Source organism: Lonchura striata, chromosome 3 (genome assembly GCF_050655825.1).
Source record: "Lonchura striata isolate lonStrDom1 chromosome 3, ASM5065582v1, whole genome shotgun sequence".
NCBI classification, from domain to species: Eukaryota; Metazoa; Chordata; class Aves; order Passeriformes; family Estrildidae; genus Lonchura; species Lonchura striata.
Window position 1 is genome coordinate 79,855,615 of NC_140705.1, and position 17,844 is coordinate 79,873,458.

The following is a 17,844-nucleotide window of genomic DNA, read 5'->3' on the forward strand; positions in this document are numbered from 1 at the left end:
TGCCAGCAGAAATAAAGACTGGTTCAGTGTCATGTCCAGGTCATGTCCAGTGCCACAGATAGAGGAATGGACTGAAGCAGGAGATGCCTAGCTCTCACTTGTAAGGTCACAGTTTCTGTGTGGCACTGAAGGTGAACCACAGAAAACCTGACTATCTGGAGACAGTGAATACAGAAATATGTGAGACAAATCTCCAGAGTCTGTTAGTACTGTCACCAGGGTTTCTGCTCTCTTGTCCGCCTGATTTTCAGTTACATGTTTGAAGAAACTCTAGGCTTTGGCTCAAATATTTTCATTCTCAGACCAAGAATGTAATATTTAAGAACCAGTTAAAGGTTCAGATGGATCCATGGTTGCACTTGTGTTTTGGACTTCAATTATCCTCCGCTAGAGGAGAGGTTTTCATCTGAGACTTTTTCAACTGTGTTATTAAATACTGCTATTTTAAGGTCTTGTTCAGTAAGCATAGTATTTTAATAAAACATGATTTTGAGTATGGAATAAATACTATTTTTAAGGGAAGTACATGATTATTCAGTTGGAACCAATTGAGGGTGATACTTTTTCTTTTTGCAATGAATAAGTTGGTCATTCTCAATCAGCCTGTAGTTAAATTGTGGCTATTGTGTCCCCGTGATTATTTTTTCCTAAAGTTGCTAATTATGTGCCCATCAGAATAATGGAAGGAGTAATTATCCTTATACTGCTTAGTGACATTGAAACCTCTATTATACTGTGATTGGAATGGCATAATTAGAGATAATTGCTGCAACTGTATTGTCTGTTCAAATATAACTCTACAATAATTACCTTATTTTAATTAAATATGTTTGGGATTTAAGTGGATCTCTCTTAATTTATTCTATTAAACAGAAACTTCATTTAGGTATAAAAAATCTTTATGCTGCAAACTAACCACTGATTTAACACATCACTTATTGATCTCACATAATGTGATTTTACTTGTTCTTTTTAAAAATCACTCAAATCCAGTTAATTAAATATTTAAAAAGAAAGCATCTGTGTCCCAAGGCTGGAGTTAAGAGTGAAAATCCCAAAAAATCTCTTGCTGTAGAGCTGTAAGATACTGTCTTAATTCTTCAAATTTATGGGAAAAAAAGGTACATTTTCCCTGTGTAATCAAAAAGTTTTGTGAACCTCAGCACTTTAGTTTTGAAAAATTATTGTTGTATGTCTTCCTTTAATCAGGTTCTAAGAAGCCAGATGTTTTGTTTCAGAAAGTAAAACTGGCCCAGATTTAGCATCCATTGAAGATATGCTCCGTGCTTTATGATCTCAGACTGCTAAGGAGGGTATTGTAAATGCAGGCAAACCCAATGGGAAAAATTGACAATGTCTGACTCAATTCAGAAGGCTGAATTATTTATTTATTATAACTATGCTAAAATGCATCAATATACTATATAAAAGGAGGATACTAAAACTACATACTACTTTCTCTGACTCTAACATAACTTGTGACCTTCTCGCTCGAGTTCAGACACAGGTGGATCTGATTTGCCATCAGGCTCAAACAATCCTCATCAGAATCCAATCAAGCACTCACTCCAGGTAAACAATTCTCCAAACACATTCCACATAGGAAAAACAAGGAGCAGAAATATAAATTATTTTCTCTTTCATTTCTCTCTGTGCACCTCTATGAAAATCCTGAGAGAGTGAGAAATGTGATTGTCACAGCAGGGTTTGTGAGCTGATGGCCTTTCTTCATCCCCTCATATGGGCTTATGGAGGCTCCTTTAATCAGCTTTTTCATGCTTGATCTGAGAAGGAGTTGGGCTGCTCACTTGTGGAGGGGACATCTGAGGCTAATAGCCCCTGTCCCCACCTTTGCATAGAAATATCACTCACAAACAAAATTTACATACAGGTATGGCAAGTGGAAAAGCGTACACAGTGACTCTAAATGGAGCTAATGAGATATGTGAAGGACTTGAGCATCCTGAGAGAACTTTCCTTTCAGATGTGACAGTTTGCACTGACTTTATTGGCCTTAACTAAATGCAGCTCTTTTTTAGAGCTTTGGTAATACCTTCTGCTGAACAGAGTTGCTCAGGTCTCAGCTGAGCAGTGAAGGTCAGTGCAAACAGTATTTTCTTGTGCAAAGATTGCTTAGTGGCCTAAAAAAAATTGAGGCCCCTGTTATTTTTTCTGATATGTTTAAATCACTACTAATTAGAACTGGGCAGTGTTTATCAGGTGGTTAGGCAAAACCCAGCATAGTTCCTTGTTATGAATGACAGCAGAGCTAATGATACTTTGGGAGTTTCAAGATTTTCTCTTCTTTATTTCAGCATTTACAAGATCAACTCAGGATTCATGTAAAATGCAGGAGATGTAACTTTTAGCAAAAAAAGAGCAGGAGTTGCAGGGGGCAAAATCAAAATAGTAAACCCTCTATATAAGTACTGATATATGACCTTATCTAATTTACTTTGGCTTTAGTGACAGCTTGAATGCACTGCACTGCGAATGGACTGTTCAATCTCATTCTACAGTGCATTAAAGCAGCAGTATTACACATAATCAGGCTCAATATTTAGATTGTGAGTGGTCTTACACTGAACAGCAGAAGGCCTTCAGTTTTGAATGATCATATAATTAAAGAGAAGAAAAGTGAATGCTATCATGATCCAGAGAATGTACTTTTACTAATAAATTATAAAGCTTTATGTTTTGGGTATTGATGCCATATATAAATAACACTCATTAGATTCAAGTAGCACACTTAATAGAACAAATATTTAATTAATGTGTTTGCCACGTCTCAGTATGTGAGCTATAAAAATTATAAAGAGGCAAACTAAGAATTGAAGATTTTATTTCAAAATTTTGCACATGAAAAGAATCATAATGTATAAAAGCAAAATACTTGGAAAATAGTGATGTTACTTTAAATAATGTCACATAAATTTGTATTTCTATTCAGGCTTAATTTGCCAATACAGATGGAAGGAGTATTTAAAAGTGAGAAGATGAGTGCAACAATTATATTTTATTCTTAAAGGTCTTTGTTTGGATGTAATTGGAGATGAGTGTCATAATTATGCTTCATTCCTGGGTTTGTTGAATTTTGTAAGATAATTGCATTCAACAGAATAAGATCTTAATGTGAACTTCCTCATTATTACCTTAATCTGAAAAGATATAGGGGTGCTTAGCCTTATGTGCATCATCACATAAATTATTAGACTAAACTTTATTAAGGGAAATTTTATGGGGTCTTTTGTTGTAGTTTTTTTTGTTTAGTTTTGGTCTTTTTTGGTTTTTTTTGTGTATGTGTGTGTGTTTATTCTGGTGGAGATTTTCTTTTAATATCCCCATTCTTGCAAAGATTTAATCTTTTCCTTTCACCTTCAGCCCTGAATCATGTGGGATGACCTGGTCTTCTTTGATTCAAATGGATTATCACAGAGAAGGGCAGAATGATATACATTTCAGAAAAAATAAAATAGGAACTCTTGATCCCTTGTAGTTCATTGTTATTTGTTTTACCACACAGACCATTTCTAGGGATGCCATTGTTGCCATGAATTTTTTTGGGAGTTGAAGGTGAGAAAAGATTGGCTCACAGGAGGGTTTTCCATCAGATATCATCCACTGATGAATGACCTCATAATAATGTATTATTAGAATTCACTATTATCTCCAGACAGTAATGAATAATTTGGAGGTAAGTGCCACTTGGTAATTTCTGACAGCAAGAAAACCTGAATTTACTTCAAGACGGCACTATAAGGAATTGCTCAGTCCTGGATAATGTCCAAGGTGGAATTTTCCTAGATTTCCCTTCTCAATGGACTACATGCTGGTATCTAGAAAGAATGTCGGCAATGATTTGTGACAAATTACTGGCTTGAGTTAGTGGGCTGTGCCTCCCCAGTGGCAAATTACTGGTTAGTAACCAAGAAAGGGAAATAATGACAGTTTTCCTCAAGGTAGTATTGTACTGAAAGTTGCATTTCCCTAAAGGAGATTGTTATAGCTGGAATTTGTGTGTTGTTTGAGAAATAGAATTTAACTTGGTTGTTTTGCTTTAGGTTTTTGCATCCAAATTCCTGGATTATAACAGACAATGCCCTCAACTATTTTTCTGTTTTAACTTAAAATTACTTCAATGTCATTTTGAATGTTAACATGTATGTTTACAACAGAAAAGGTGACTAGAATGTTCAAATTTTTTGCAAGATACAGTACTCTCAGGGTTCTTTCTCTGACTGGTGCTGTTTTGGATGACTTTTCACATATAATCTTCCAAATAGTTTAATACTGCATTACTGTAGTGACATTGTTTTCTCTAATATTAAATGAAGTCAGAAGAGTATAAATGGTCATAAAAGTATATAGATTTACACTTAAAGTAACGGCTACCTCCTGTTATGAGAAGGGAAATGTGACCAGCACAAAAAAACAGTGAAAGGTGGGAATCCAGTGGCTGAATTTTAAGATGAAAGATTAATAGAATTGCCCTGATCTGTCATTTTATACCCTCCTCATAGTTACTGGGAGCTGCTGTTATAACATTCTCAACCCTTCCCTTCTCTGAGCTGTTCAAACCCAGATTCCTCAGCTTCTGTTCATAGCTCAAATATTTGTCCTGACCATCCCAGTGACATTTTGCTGAATTTCCCCAGTTTCTCCATGTCTCTTTGCACTGGGTACCCCAAAATTGAACCAAGCATGCAAAAGCTGGATTACATATATTGTTCCTGGCTCAATAAATCAGAGGTGCATCTGACCTAAATTTTAATTGGATAGGCTGAGGTATGGGTTTAATGATATTGCTGTGCAAAACTGCATATTTTGCATTAATTTGTGGGGAGGATGCAAGGTTTTTCCTTACCAAGGGTATGAGAATGAGAGCTCCCTAGGTACCTGCATCAAAAACAAACCAAGAAAGTAGACCCTGAGATTCCATGCTTCTGCAGTGGGACAGTCTTCTGCTTTCTTTTTCATAACAATGTGAGGAAAACAATAATGAGAAATGAAAACACATTAATTAGAGTGAGAGGAAAATAATCACAATGTTTTGTGATTTCCACCCTCTGCAGGTGTAGTAGTCACTCTCAACATCACTGCTACATTTTCTGTTGGGTGAAACTCTTGTTTGTAAGGAAAGATAGAAGGGACCCTAAGCATTGATTTAAAATCCTCAAAATAAGATTGGGCTGCTGGACAGACTCTAGTCTGGCCCCTTAAGCATTGCCTGGCAATTTATTAAATAATAAATATAGCATTGAGAAAAAAAATCCTTTAAATGTAGATGGGAAAATACATCCATTTGATATAAAAATGTTACACAAGGTTTTTTTTTTTTTTTTTTTCCCCATTTATTTTAACTTCTCTCTAGTTAGAAAAACCTAGTTTGTTGAAACTTAGCCTTTGTTAATAGTAGGTTTATTTAGAGATAGACTGTTGCTGTTGAGGCAGGACGGGAATGAAGAGACTCTGACCCAGAAGGCTGTAATAGTAAAACTCCGATTTATTCAAAATACACCGCTAGGTTCTGCAAGGACCAAATCCATTGGTTCTGAAGTGAAAACAACCCACAGCATTGGTGCAGAGTGCTTGATGCACAGTGATAGGACTTAACTATAAACAATGTGAAAAACAAGAGAGATAAAGAATTATTTACATTCTCTCCAGCTCTTTCCCAGGAGTCTGCCTGTCTAGAAACTCTCAGTTTCTTTCTTTGACTGAATCTGAGTCCCACAATAGACTGTGTTTTTTAACCTTTTCCCATTTCCCCTTTAATTACCATGATCTGCAGGTTTCAGCCACCCAACTGTGCAGATTATAGTATCTAGTAACTTTTCAGGCAGCTCTGCTGCGTTGTCTTTGGCTGCCCTAGGATCTAACATATGGCTTGTTAGGATTAGTCAGGTATTTGTCTAAGAAACTTTTCAATGACTTTCAGAAAGAGAAGTTTAACATGGGGGAAAAGTTAAACAATTGTCTGCAGACCAGGCATATCTGCAAATGGAATATTGTGCTGTGAGAAAACTTTCAGAAATACTGTGACCTTGGTCGTGGGGGTGTGAGTACATACTCTGACTCACTCAGCCTGAAAAGCTATGATTTTTTAAATGAACCAGATCTGTCCCATGCTTGAAATTAGTGTTTATTCACTTAAAATAGTGTCTGTCCCCTTCAAAATCACACAATGTGGTATTATTCTATTAGCAGTAAAGTGCATGGCTCCAGGCTGTTGAGGTGAAGCGGGTAATACGGTGAGCATTTTTTGGATGCTATACACTTGGTTTTCTAATGACAGGAGCCAAGAAAGCAGCCAGAGGACAGATTATAGAGAATAAAGGTTTGTGGAGGAGCAAGACTGATGTTAAGTTGGTCCTACAGTGACAAGCAGTATCCAAAGGTATAGCTGCTGCAAACCATCTTTGAGGGATTTAAGGTGGAGTTTGAAGCTTCCATTAAATAGATCTTGTTTCGCTTGTCACAACTGGATCACCATCTTATTCCTCCTTCCAGTTAATTTCTGTACTGCTTCTGAGCAACTTTATCCTGCCTGTTTCAACTGAAAATGTTATTAGAGAAATGGTATAAGAGAAACTCATCTTTTCATTTCTTTCTGTTTCCAGAAATTAAGATTTGGATAGAAAAAGCAGAAAGTGTTCTCTAAACTGGCCTTGTGCTTTGGATCCAGTGAAATACACTTTGGGACAGTGCAAGTAGCTGCTTTTCACATTGCTTTATCTTATTTACTGCTGTTTGTTGTTCTTGTCCTACAATGATTTCACTCTACTTTTGACTGCAGATAACAGCAGAATGGAGTGGTTTCATGAGGGTCTTCTATGATATCTCCCAAAACATTACAAAGACATAGATACAACAAAATTGTCTAATTTCATGCCCCAGAGGATTTGAGAATTGAGCAATAAACATATAATTAAAATAATTAAATGTAGTGGGATTTTTTTTGGGGTTTTTATTATGTTGAAGAGGGACAATAAATTCCTGTTTCCACTCCCCAGGATTAAATTCACATCAATATAATATAAACTGAAAATGAAGGAAAGTGAAGAGCATATGTGGAAACAACAAAAGAAAGCTTGGCTCCAAGTATTGGCAGCATTGGTGGAAAAAAAGCCCATTATTCTCAAACAAGTACAATAGGAAAATGCAGAATTTCTTGTGACAGAGATGCCAGATAATATTCCTAAAGTGTAACCTCAAATCTCAGACAATGAGATTTGGTCATTAGGTAAAGAATTGTGAAAACTATGTCATTAGAAAAATATAAAAATTCCTGGAACAAAGAGCATCAGGACAAGTTCAGAGGAAATAAAATCCCACAGTGGAGTGTAAGCAGAGCAGTAAGTAGAATTGTTGAAACATAAAGAGAGCTCTCTGGCTAGATTTTTTTTTTTTTCTGTAATGATTTCTGAAATGTAAAATACAGTTCCACAGTTTCAATTTTAGTCAGTAGAATTAAAAATCAGTGTTTTCACTTTATTTGATCCAAATTTAACTATGCAATTGATTTGAATGCTTTTTAATAGGTGAAGAACAGCTATCAGTTGAAATTCTTAGACACCCTGATCTTATCAGGGTTTCCTGATGGGCTGTGCCTTCTGTCATTGCACTTCTGACATGGTAATTGTGGGTTTCTTATGCCTGTGTCCACAGTGTGGATGGAGTTGACTACTCCAATGCTATGGAGAGGATTTTCTATCCCAGGCAGAGGAGTGGGGTAAAAAAGGACACAGCTTTGGAGTGAGCACACTGAAAAGAACTGTCACTGATCTGCACCCATCCCTGGGGTTTTGAATCAAAATGCATCAGGTTAATTTTCTGAAAAAGAAATTTGGTTGCAGAATGAAATTTTGGCAGTTTCATGCTTCTGTTCTTTTGATTTTTCTTACTGTTTTGAAACAGAATTCTGCTTTGAAATGTTGTCAATACGCCCAGCTCCTTAAGGAACAAAACCCATGAAAATAAATGTAGAAATATGGCTGATCAGCAGCATAAAACTCTGTCATGAACTGTTTGCTGAGCTGAAATTAAGACTCAGTGTATTTGTGCATCTCTCGTATTCACAGATCATGAGTACCCAGACAAGTGCAAAATTGTCTAATATACACAGAGCCTGTCTATTGCAGCCTCTTGTATGAGACTTTCTGGAGCAAGAAATAAAATTTTATTTTGAATGAAATAATTATAATTAATTAAAATAGAGTGTTGTGAAGTGAAGCCATCTAGTCAGTAGTCAGGAACACCAGCATATGATTGACATTATGTGCTCCAGGACTTCATCTGTCACATGAGCTATCCTACTAATTGATTGCATAAGTCTTCATAAAACTCTCCAATGAAGATACAGTAGTGTGAACTGTAATTGCAGTTTGTTGATATGGAATTTACAGAAAACCAAATAGGTAAATGCCTGAATAAATTATTCTCAGTGATTATTTATTCTCCTTGTCAAACACCCTGCAAAAAAACTTTGAGGGGGACTTCAGTACAGAATTTTGCCTTCATCTAACATTGATAAAATGTGTTTCTTTGTGTTTCTAAATGGAAAAAAAATACACTTATTTATAACAGGTTTTCATTGGTCCCTGAAATTACTGTTCTATGATAGTAATGCATTACTGACAGCAAATTTAGTAATGTGAACCTATTAATCCAATTAAGGGAAAAATCTACACTTCTTTTTTCCTCAACAGAGAGACAGTATAAGAAGATATAACACTTGCATGCAGATTGTTATGTACAAATACACACAAACATGTTATAGAAGAAGGAAATAACTGCGTTTTCTACCTCGGACTTACTCTGTAGCTATTCTTTAATTCCTGTAGGGTGGATTTTTTTTTTTTAATGTGATTTTTTTTTCAATTTCTGTTTAAAATGTTGAAAGGGTTCATGTCTTCTTGGTGGCCATCTAGGAAATAATAAGCTGAAAGGTGTTATAAAAAATATTAATACATTAGTAGAATTACACTGATATCAAAAGCTGTAATATAGAGGAGAGCTGTATAAGAACAGGTCTGTTGATTTTCAATTACTGTTCCACATATGCTCATCAAGGAAATTATTCTAGTGTTTAAAAACAGGGGTTTGAAACAGGAGGCAAAAATGATATTCTGAATATGTTATGCATCTTTTGCTCATATGGCTGTTTCTTACTGTTTGTATGCCAGAAAGCAAATATTTTTGATGATGGACCTTTCAGATTTCACATTTGCATCTTCCCAGGGTAGTTTTATATTTTTTGAAAACAGAAATATAATGTTTTCTGGAAACAGGCAAAGGCTAATAAGTTGGTTCAAAACAACAAAGAATTTAGGACAGATTCTGACTTCCAAATTTCAGGGCTTTCAGATTTATTTCTAAAACTAAAACCATAAAAAAGGCTGGATAGTCAGGTTAGTTTGGTATTGAGTTGTAACGTGAAATTCTTTTGTTAATTTTGTTAATTACAAGTTTTTATAGGGGTTCCAGATTTAACTATCAATTGTTGCTGGCATTTTCAGATAACAAGTCTTATAATGCACTCTATTGTAAGTGGTGGTATTAGAAATCTGTTATGCAAAATTCTCTTGGGAAGATGTCATTGGTCTAGTTGTAGGTTGGATGAAGTTTAGGTTGTCATCTGGCATGAGTATGTACATGGATTGTTCATTTTGAATAAATTATTTAGACTTTTTTGGGTTGTTTCCAGAAGGAGCATCTAAGTATGCTCAGTTCTGTTCTGATGGGAGATGCTGGCTCCAGAACCAGGGTTATGGTTTCAGAGGCTTGAGTAGGTTTGGGTTGAGGCAAGTCACTGTAAAATTGCTGCTATTTAATTACACCACACCACAGGCTGTGGTACCAAGGGTTGGGGCTGTGGCTGGTGGCTGCACACCTGTGTGACAGGTATGGCAGCAGGATGGCAGGATGTGGGTTGGTACCATGGTTATTGCTGAAGCCTCAGTGGGTTGGCTGCTGCTGTGCTTGGTGGGGGCTGATCAGGTGGGTTTATGGTCACTGTGTAGATGCTGCACACATTTGGTTCTGTGTGCAGGGACCTGGACTTGTTTCTCAAATAGGACAAAGTGTAGGTATAAGCTTTCCTTCTTCAGAGTATGGCAGAGATACTTATATGAGATAAAAATTTCAGGCTGAGCCCTGAGCTCCTAATTGGTCCTTCAGCCAATAAACCTGCTTAATTAACTAGATCTTCATCAAGCAAGGAGTTCAGCCATGATGCAATCATTCTTCTAGTGCACTTGTCTAGAAATAGTTCCCTGGAGGTGAAACCAGTGTCTTCAAATATTTGGGACACACTCACCTTGTTGTTTTTTTTTCTCCTTTTTTAAAACCTAAAAAAGGTTTAAATATATCCAGTGGGTTCTGTGCTTTCCCATTTCCAATGTCCTGTTAGACAATGTTATGAGTGAGCACAAAAGGCCATCTGATCCGATTAACAGAATTTATTTAATTCATTTAATAGAGTATATGAGGGCAAAGCAAAGGCAGCACTGCGGCGACAGAGGGGAGCCACCGCTCCGCCAAACTGCCGCGCTTCTGGTCCCCTAGTTCACTCTTTTTATCTTCTTCCTTAGTTCACACGTTTCTTCTGCGCAGTCGCATTCTGTTGCTAGGTTGTCGTTTTCTGCCTTCTGGTGGTCGTGGGATGAAGGCTGGTTGTCTTCCTCACAGGTGTCCTTTGATCTGGGGATTCTCACAGTCTCAAGAATACGTGTTATCTTAGAAATGCGTGTTATCAGTTAAGCAATGCAAAGCCTATTGCCTACTACTGCTGTAAAAGCTTAGGAATGCGTGTTATCAGCAATTCACAGCCTATTGCCTATTACCGCTGTAAAAACAAACTTCCTCACATTATATCCTTGAAAAAAATTACCATCTGCAGCTGCATCGAACAAAAAGAAGAGAACAGCTTCTGTGTTGTGAAATTCCATTCTTAACAATGGCCATGCACATGCTTTATATTAAAGGATTTATAGCATTTTTATATTTCACAATTAAATATTCCACTTTTCTTGATGTAAGACTCATGAAGAGAATGACAGAGGAAATCTGTTTAGCATCACTTATTTTTGTATACCTAAATTTATTACACTGTGTATGGACTCCTAACAGGCTGATCCATGACTGAAGATTATCTTTTGATTTAGGTTTTTATGAACTGAGCTGCTTGCCTGCTTATATCCTAGTGTGCTAACAAAATATACTCATAACAATGTTTACTTTGTTGAACATCTGGAATTCTTTTTAGTTGGGATTTATTCTGTCGTGGTGCATCTTTTTGCTAATACTTCTCTGTTCAGGGTAGAGGAATTGTGAAAGTACTGACACAAACTGGTTTTTGGGACTCAATGTTGTTTATATATTCGTTTAGATCTTGAATAAACAATCCGGAGGCTCATGAAGTAAAATCTGACCAAGAAACTACTAGGACACCAGAACTGGAAAAACTCACACCAAAAGGCCTTGAAAGTTACAGATCACATTGCATTTAGACTTTGGTGTTTATCTGAGATTAAAGAAGCCAAATCCTGCTCTTGACCCTGAAATGTTGGATGAATTCTGGGTATTCTGTCTTCCTGCTGGCTGTTTGCTGTGCCTGTTTAGAGTATAAACTTTGAGGGGCAAGGGCTATCAGGAATATATAAGGCAGGTCAGTGACCATGGCAGATTGAGAATCTCTGCTGAAGACTCCAGGATCTGTAAGGCTGTGGATTTCTATGAGAATTTAATCAAAATCAGTAGACTGTTTTTGCTGATCACTAATGTTCTTCTCTTCTCTTTGATTTAGACTGTCATTTTTCTCAGTTTTAGTGCTATCTAATTTCGTGTTTTGAACTTGTTAATTTGCAAAAAGTATTTAAAGAAAGGAAGAGTATCTTTTAATGCCAGTGTGACAGTGGTCTGGGAAAGTTTTCTGAGTCATCAGGGAAGTCTGAAAAAAAAAAGAACACAACAGGATTGTTAAGAGAGGAAGAATAAAATCTTCTGTCAGCAAACTCTTACTTCAGTTCCACTATAACAATAAATTGTGTAATAGAGAATAGTGCATTCAGGTTTCTCTCTCTTATGGTAAGTCGCTTCATGCAGGTCACTAGAGCATTGACAGTATAAGGTAGTGGTCTAAAATCTGCTATTGAAACACAAAGCATTAGTGTGAAAATATTTCATCACTTTGATCTGGAAAAATGCAAAGCAATGTGGGAGGTTATTAAGAAAACTCATATTCCAACAGTTCCTAATTCAATTATTTTGTTGCATTTTATTTTGTGCACATTCATGGATGAGAAACAGAAGGAAGGAATGACAAATATTTCAACAGAGTATTAATATTTTGCTTGTTTTTTGAGTTTTTACTGGGGTTTGTGAATACATGCAGAAACTTTTTAAAATATCCACATTTGGAGTTTAGTGACCATTATCACTGACTTACACAAAATTGTTTATGAGTCATGGAGAACCATATGGGTGTTTCTCCCTTGACTGCAAAATAAATCCAATTTTTGGGAACAGATGCTCCTTTGATTAGGCTCTGCTGACAGACAGTGGCCGTTCAGCACTGTTGTGGGCTAGCTGTATTCAAAGAGAAATTCAGCAAACCCAATGTGGTATCAGTGATCAGACTGATTTTTACTAAAACATCTAAGAGTGAAAAAATACTTTCAAATCTTGCATAGACTGTGCAAATTAAAGGTGTGACTATGTGGTATGATTAAATGATCTGAAGATGTATTTGAGCAAGTTCTAAACAAATGAAACATAGTTAGTTCTCCCTGGATTAAATATAACCGTATGCTTTCAATATTTGAGGAAATGCATTTAGCAAGTCAGGAGAAAACCGTTGTGCCAATAGTGTCAAGGTTGGAGGAGTTATTAAAAAATACACATCTAATCTTTTGCCTTCTAAAGTCTTCTGCAAATCTAGCTTTTAAATGGAAGAATGGAAAGTAATTGAAAGAAGAGGATAAAGTGAAATAAAAATGTCAAGGAGAGGGGTAAAGAGCTGGTACTTTGTAACATATTCTCTAGGTGTCATCACAAAGAGAAATGAAACTCTTTTTATCTTTTGAATTAACTTTGTCAAGTAATTTGGTCAGCACATGCACCACTGGGAACAGTAATACTATGCACTAAGAGAATTGTGTATTTTCAATGTTAACAATGTTAACATGTTACTTGTAAACACAATGAGGGAAGTCAGAGTACAAAATCTGTGTTAGAGAGCTACTGTGTCAGCAGGTGTGATATGAGTGGAATGCAAATGATAGCAGCCTGCGCTGCCAGCGCACTCCTAGAAATACACATAACACAGTGCCAGCCAGGCAGTCTTTATGGAATTATTGAAACTTCTGCATCTCTCCTGTAGATAACACACTCTATTTATTGTCATTGTGAGGAAGGCAGATGCTGAACCAGAGATTCTATTGGAACCTTATTTTCTATGTTCTTCCAGTGTGCAGTACAAGGTAAGCCTTCTAAACATGCCAGTTGCCACTTTCAATTCTTCTATTTTGCTGTTTTACCCTGGACAGAATTGCACTGTATCTCATTCTCCATATAGGGCATGACAGGATAGCTGATCAGGAGCTTGATAGCATACTCAGTTCTTGTTGGAATGTGTACACTTGACAGGACAAAAGCCTTATGGGAGTTTGGTTTCCAAGTTCTCCAGATTGCAAGTTGTTCAGTTTTGAATTTAATTCAATTTTTTGTTGTTAGAAATATTTGTTAAATTGTAGTGAAAAAGCTTTAAAAATTTGACTGTTTTTGTATTTTTTTCTGCACAGCTCTACATGTGTGGGGTTTTATGATCTTCATCATGTATCTGGGCAGGGAAGCTTTGCCACATTGCTCCTCTAATATGCCATGCTCAAACACTAGAATCAAATTGACTAGGGACATTAAAACAGCTGAGGCAAGACAGGAGTCACAGTTCTCAAACTCAATGCAGCAAAGCTAAGCTAGTGTGAGAGCAGGCAGAGATAAACAAAACCTTAAATGTGTGAAGAATCCTGGTATAACCAAGGACTTTATGCTCCTGCAAGTCCATTTACTATGACACCGACAGCTGCGTGTTATCTGGGAATTAGGCATTAGATCAGCATTTGCCCTAGGAAGCCTCTGATAAATTCAATGCCCTCTAATCTGGTTAATTGTTTATGGCAATATATTTAACATTAAACATGCTTTTCTCAAACAATTTGCAAGTGTTTATTTGGGGGAAGATTGGTAGACTGAGTAAATCCTCTTTGGTGTTTTCCTGAGGAAGGTGCTGTTGGCATTCCGAGTGTTTCTACATGACCTCAGGGTTCTTTCTGTGAGGTAATAGCTGTCTTTTGCTAAGGCTCTATGGTAATGCTGTACATATGTAGAAATCAGTACTGCATGCTCCAGCACCAAAGAAAAAAGCTGACATTTCTGTGATTAGGTACTTACTAATTTGCTATACATCTCTGATAATAGCTATGTGTAATGACAACACTTAGTGAGAAGGAGTGGTAGGGTAGTGACACCACACTGATATATTGCTACATAGAAAATAGAGAAAACATGGGAAAACAACACATTATTCTCACTCAGAAGCCCACAACCTACATTTGTACTATCATTTATTTAATATGAATATAAAATAAACATGACAGAAATATAAAGCGCAGGGTAAGGAAGATGTAAAAATATTAACTTCCAGGCAACATTGTTGTAAAAATTGCAATTTATTAGTGGTGAGAAAACTTTGCTGTTTGGTAATTTCATCAGGCTTACAGTGCAGTCACTGAGCCTGAAAGAAGCACACTGTCTTTGATTTGGAAAGCCAGTGACATTTTTCAATTTCAGTTGAAGACAGAAATACAGTTTTTAAATTTCCAACTGAGTCAGTTCTACTTTCTGTTAATGAGTGCAGGTGAAATGAGTGGATGGAGCCAATGAAACTAAACCATTGCTGTTCCTAATTTTTTTGAGACTTGATTTCTGGATTTAGAAAAATTATTAGAAAACAAATACTTTTTATTAGAAAAGTTTCTGTAATTATGCCTACCCACATACATAGAAGAATGTTACGTGCCCCACTCTTGTGATATCTCTTGATGTATTTCAGTAGAAGTGGCTGACTTGTAAAGAAAAGTAATTCTGAAAATGTAATCATCATTTTTTTGGTATAACATATCCATAGTAAAATTGTGATTTAATACAATATATTTCTAATTAACACAAATTTGGGTTTTTTAAATAACTAAACCTAATTTCTTTTCCTGACATTTTAGAGTTTGTTTGAAACATAGTCTACTCTTTTTGGAAATATTTTTTAGTGATTATCCAAAATATATCACATTAAAAGTATCTCTTAGATTTCATAAGTGTGCAAATATTTCTAGCTTTGAAAATTAGCAAATGCAAGATTCCACTAATCCTCATTCCATTAAATTGTGTTTATCATGCTACTTAAAAATAGCAATGTTCAGAACAAATAAGCATTAAAATGACGTTTAATAAGTTTAAATAACTCATGTTTAAGAAATGTGAGTGATATAATTTTTTATTTGTTACATTAAAAATGAAATTAGTTTAGCCAATATTAGCACATATTTTTGTTCTCCTTTGATCATGTAGTAAAAGAAATCAAGCTTAAATTGTTTTTAGTACATTCTCTACCTTCTCCACTAATAAACCTCTCTAGACTTCAGTGTGTCTTGAGTCACACATTGCCATATAAAAGTGAAGCTGAAGTAGAGAAAGATATGTTTCTACTTTAAGTGAAGAAGATCCATTTGATCTAGAAGCTTTCATTGCATCATCTGTGATGTTGCTTTTGAGATTGGTGCTTATTACAAATTTCCATAATTTGACTATATTAGCCAAATTCCTCTTTTTTTTTTTTTTTTTTTTTTTTTTTTTTTTTTTTTTTTACTAAGAACGGTAATTTCTAACCCTTAGGAAGAAGTGACCAGTAGATTTTGAATTCTGGAGAGCAGCAATGTTTGGTATTCCAAGAGGGTACAGAGGAAAGGTTCCCTGTCCCTGTAGAGTCCTGTTGCCTCTTCTGCAGCCTCTGCTGTGGCACAAAGAGCAGATGACAGGGTGGCACACACAGGTGGCTGCAGCCACCTCTGCCAGCCACTGCTGAGCATGATGGAGTTCAGAAGTCACTGGCCTTAGGAACTTTAACTGTCACCTAGAAGTCTCATTGCCTCTTGATATCTAGCACTCAGAGCCCCTTCTTCATTTGTTTGGAGATTTTACCTCACTGTGGAAACATTCAGAATTTTAAGGCACATGTCCAGTAAAGTCACGATATAATAAGTTAGAGTGCAATGTAAAATCACATTAGCTGAAGTGCAGTCAGCTCAATGTGGACCCTCTCATTCAGAAGCAAAGTACCCACACAGGAATCTAATGAGCTTTAGCTAATGTTCTCTCACTTTGCAGCAGTCTTTAATTAGTCTTTCCATTCCCTGTGCCTCCTAATCAGTGCAGACTTCAGATGTATAACCTTATGTATCTAGTGCATACTGTATGTTACCAGAAAGTTTATGAAGAGTACAGATCTGCACAGCCTCTCTCAAGAGGAGAAGTATATTGCTGTCACCTATTATGTGTGGTTTACTTTAAAATACAATTAGGTTCCCTCAGTGGCCCTCTTGTATGCTTTCCATATACAGCTCTGGAATTGATTTAGCTTCTGTTATTAATCTCAGCAGCTGTTTATGGCATTGTGTAGAAAAGCTGTAAGAAATAAAGATTATCCCTTAAAAAAGTGTAAAGATATGCAGGATTCTCATAACAGCCTAACTGCAGGTATGCTATACTGCTGTGTAATAGCCCCTACACTTAGAATAAAGTTTAAACTCTTTTCTCTACCACTGTTTTGTGAGATTACTTTTCCCCTGAATTGCCTGAAAAGTCAAGGTGACCAGAGCTTTTCCTGATGGCTCAGAAATTTGATTATAAAATTAAGATAAGCAAACTAACACCTGCTGAAAATTGTTTGTCTGTGTTATAACGTTAACATCCTTTATGCTGGGGGATGATGCCAATATTTGTGAGATAATAACAAACACCTCTGCAGCCATAAGCTTGTGACAATTTCTGTCCCATGGGTGAGAGGTCTGTGAAACTTCTTTAAAGCTTCACTTTATCTCAACTCAGAGTATAGCAAAACCTGAGCTCTGCACTAAGCTGGTGTCTTCTTTCAGGACACTTTCCTCTATGTTGCTTATTTCCAAGAAGACTAAAGGAACAGAATTATATTTTAGTCCTCTGTGTATCTGCCAGATTCTGCTGAAATTTGGTAACAAAAAATGAATGAGGTTGGCAACACATGTTATTTTATCAGCGAGAATTCTATCAGTATTGTTGATTCTGCAGGAAAATACATAAAATTTACAAAACATCAGGGTATAGATAACTCATTGTACTTTACAAACTGGCCAAGTGATGAAGAGCATACACTAAAAAAAAAATTAAAGGCAGCACATATGCAACAAAGAGGAAAGCAAACAAAGAGCTATTGTGTAATGAGTGAGGGAATTCAGAGAGAAAATACAATATGCATGCAGTTTGTAGCCTGCTTGTATTAGACTGTTTTTTATAGATTTTTTTTTTCTATCCCTAAAATAAAGCAGGAGTGTTGTTTAAATGAAACATACACATTTAAACTTTTAGTCAACTTTAACCAGTCCACTTACATGGAAAAAAAAAGAATGAAAGAGGTTACAAATACTACTGTCAAAACAGGAGTATTCAAGGTGCCCAGCCTTGAAGATATTTATATAGAATTTATTAAAATATATTGGTAGCTGGGTAAAAAAAAAATAAAAAGAAATCTCATCA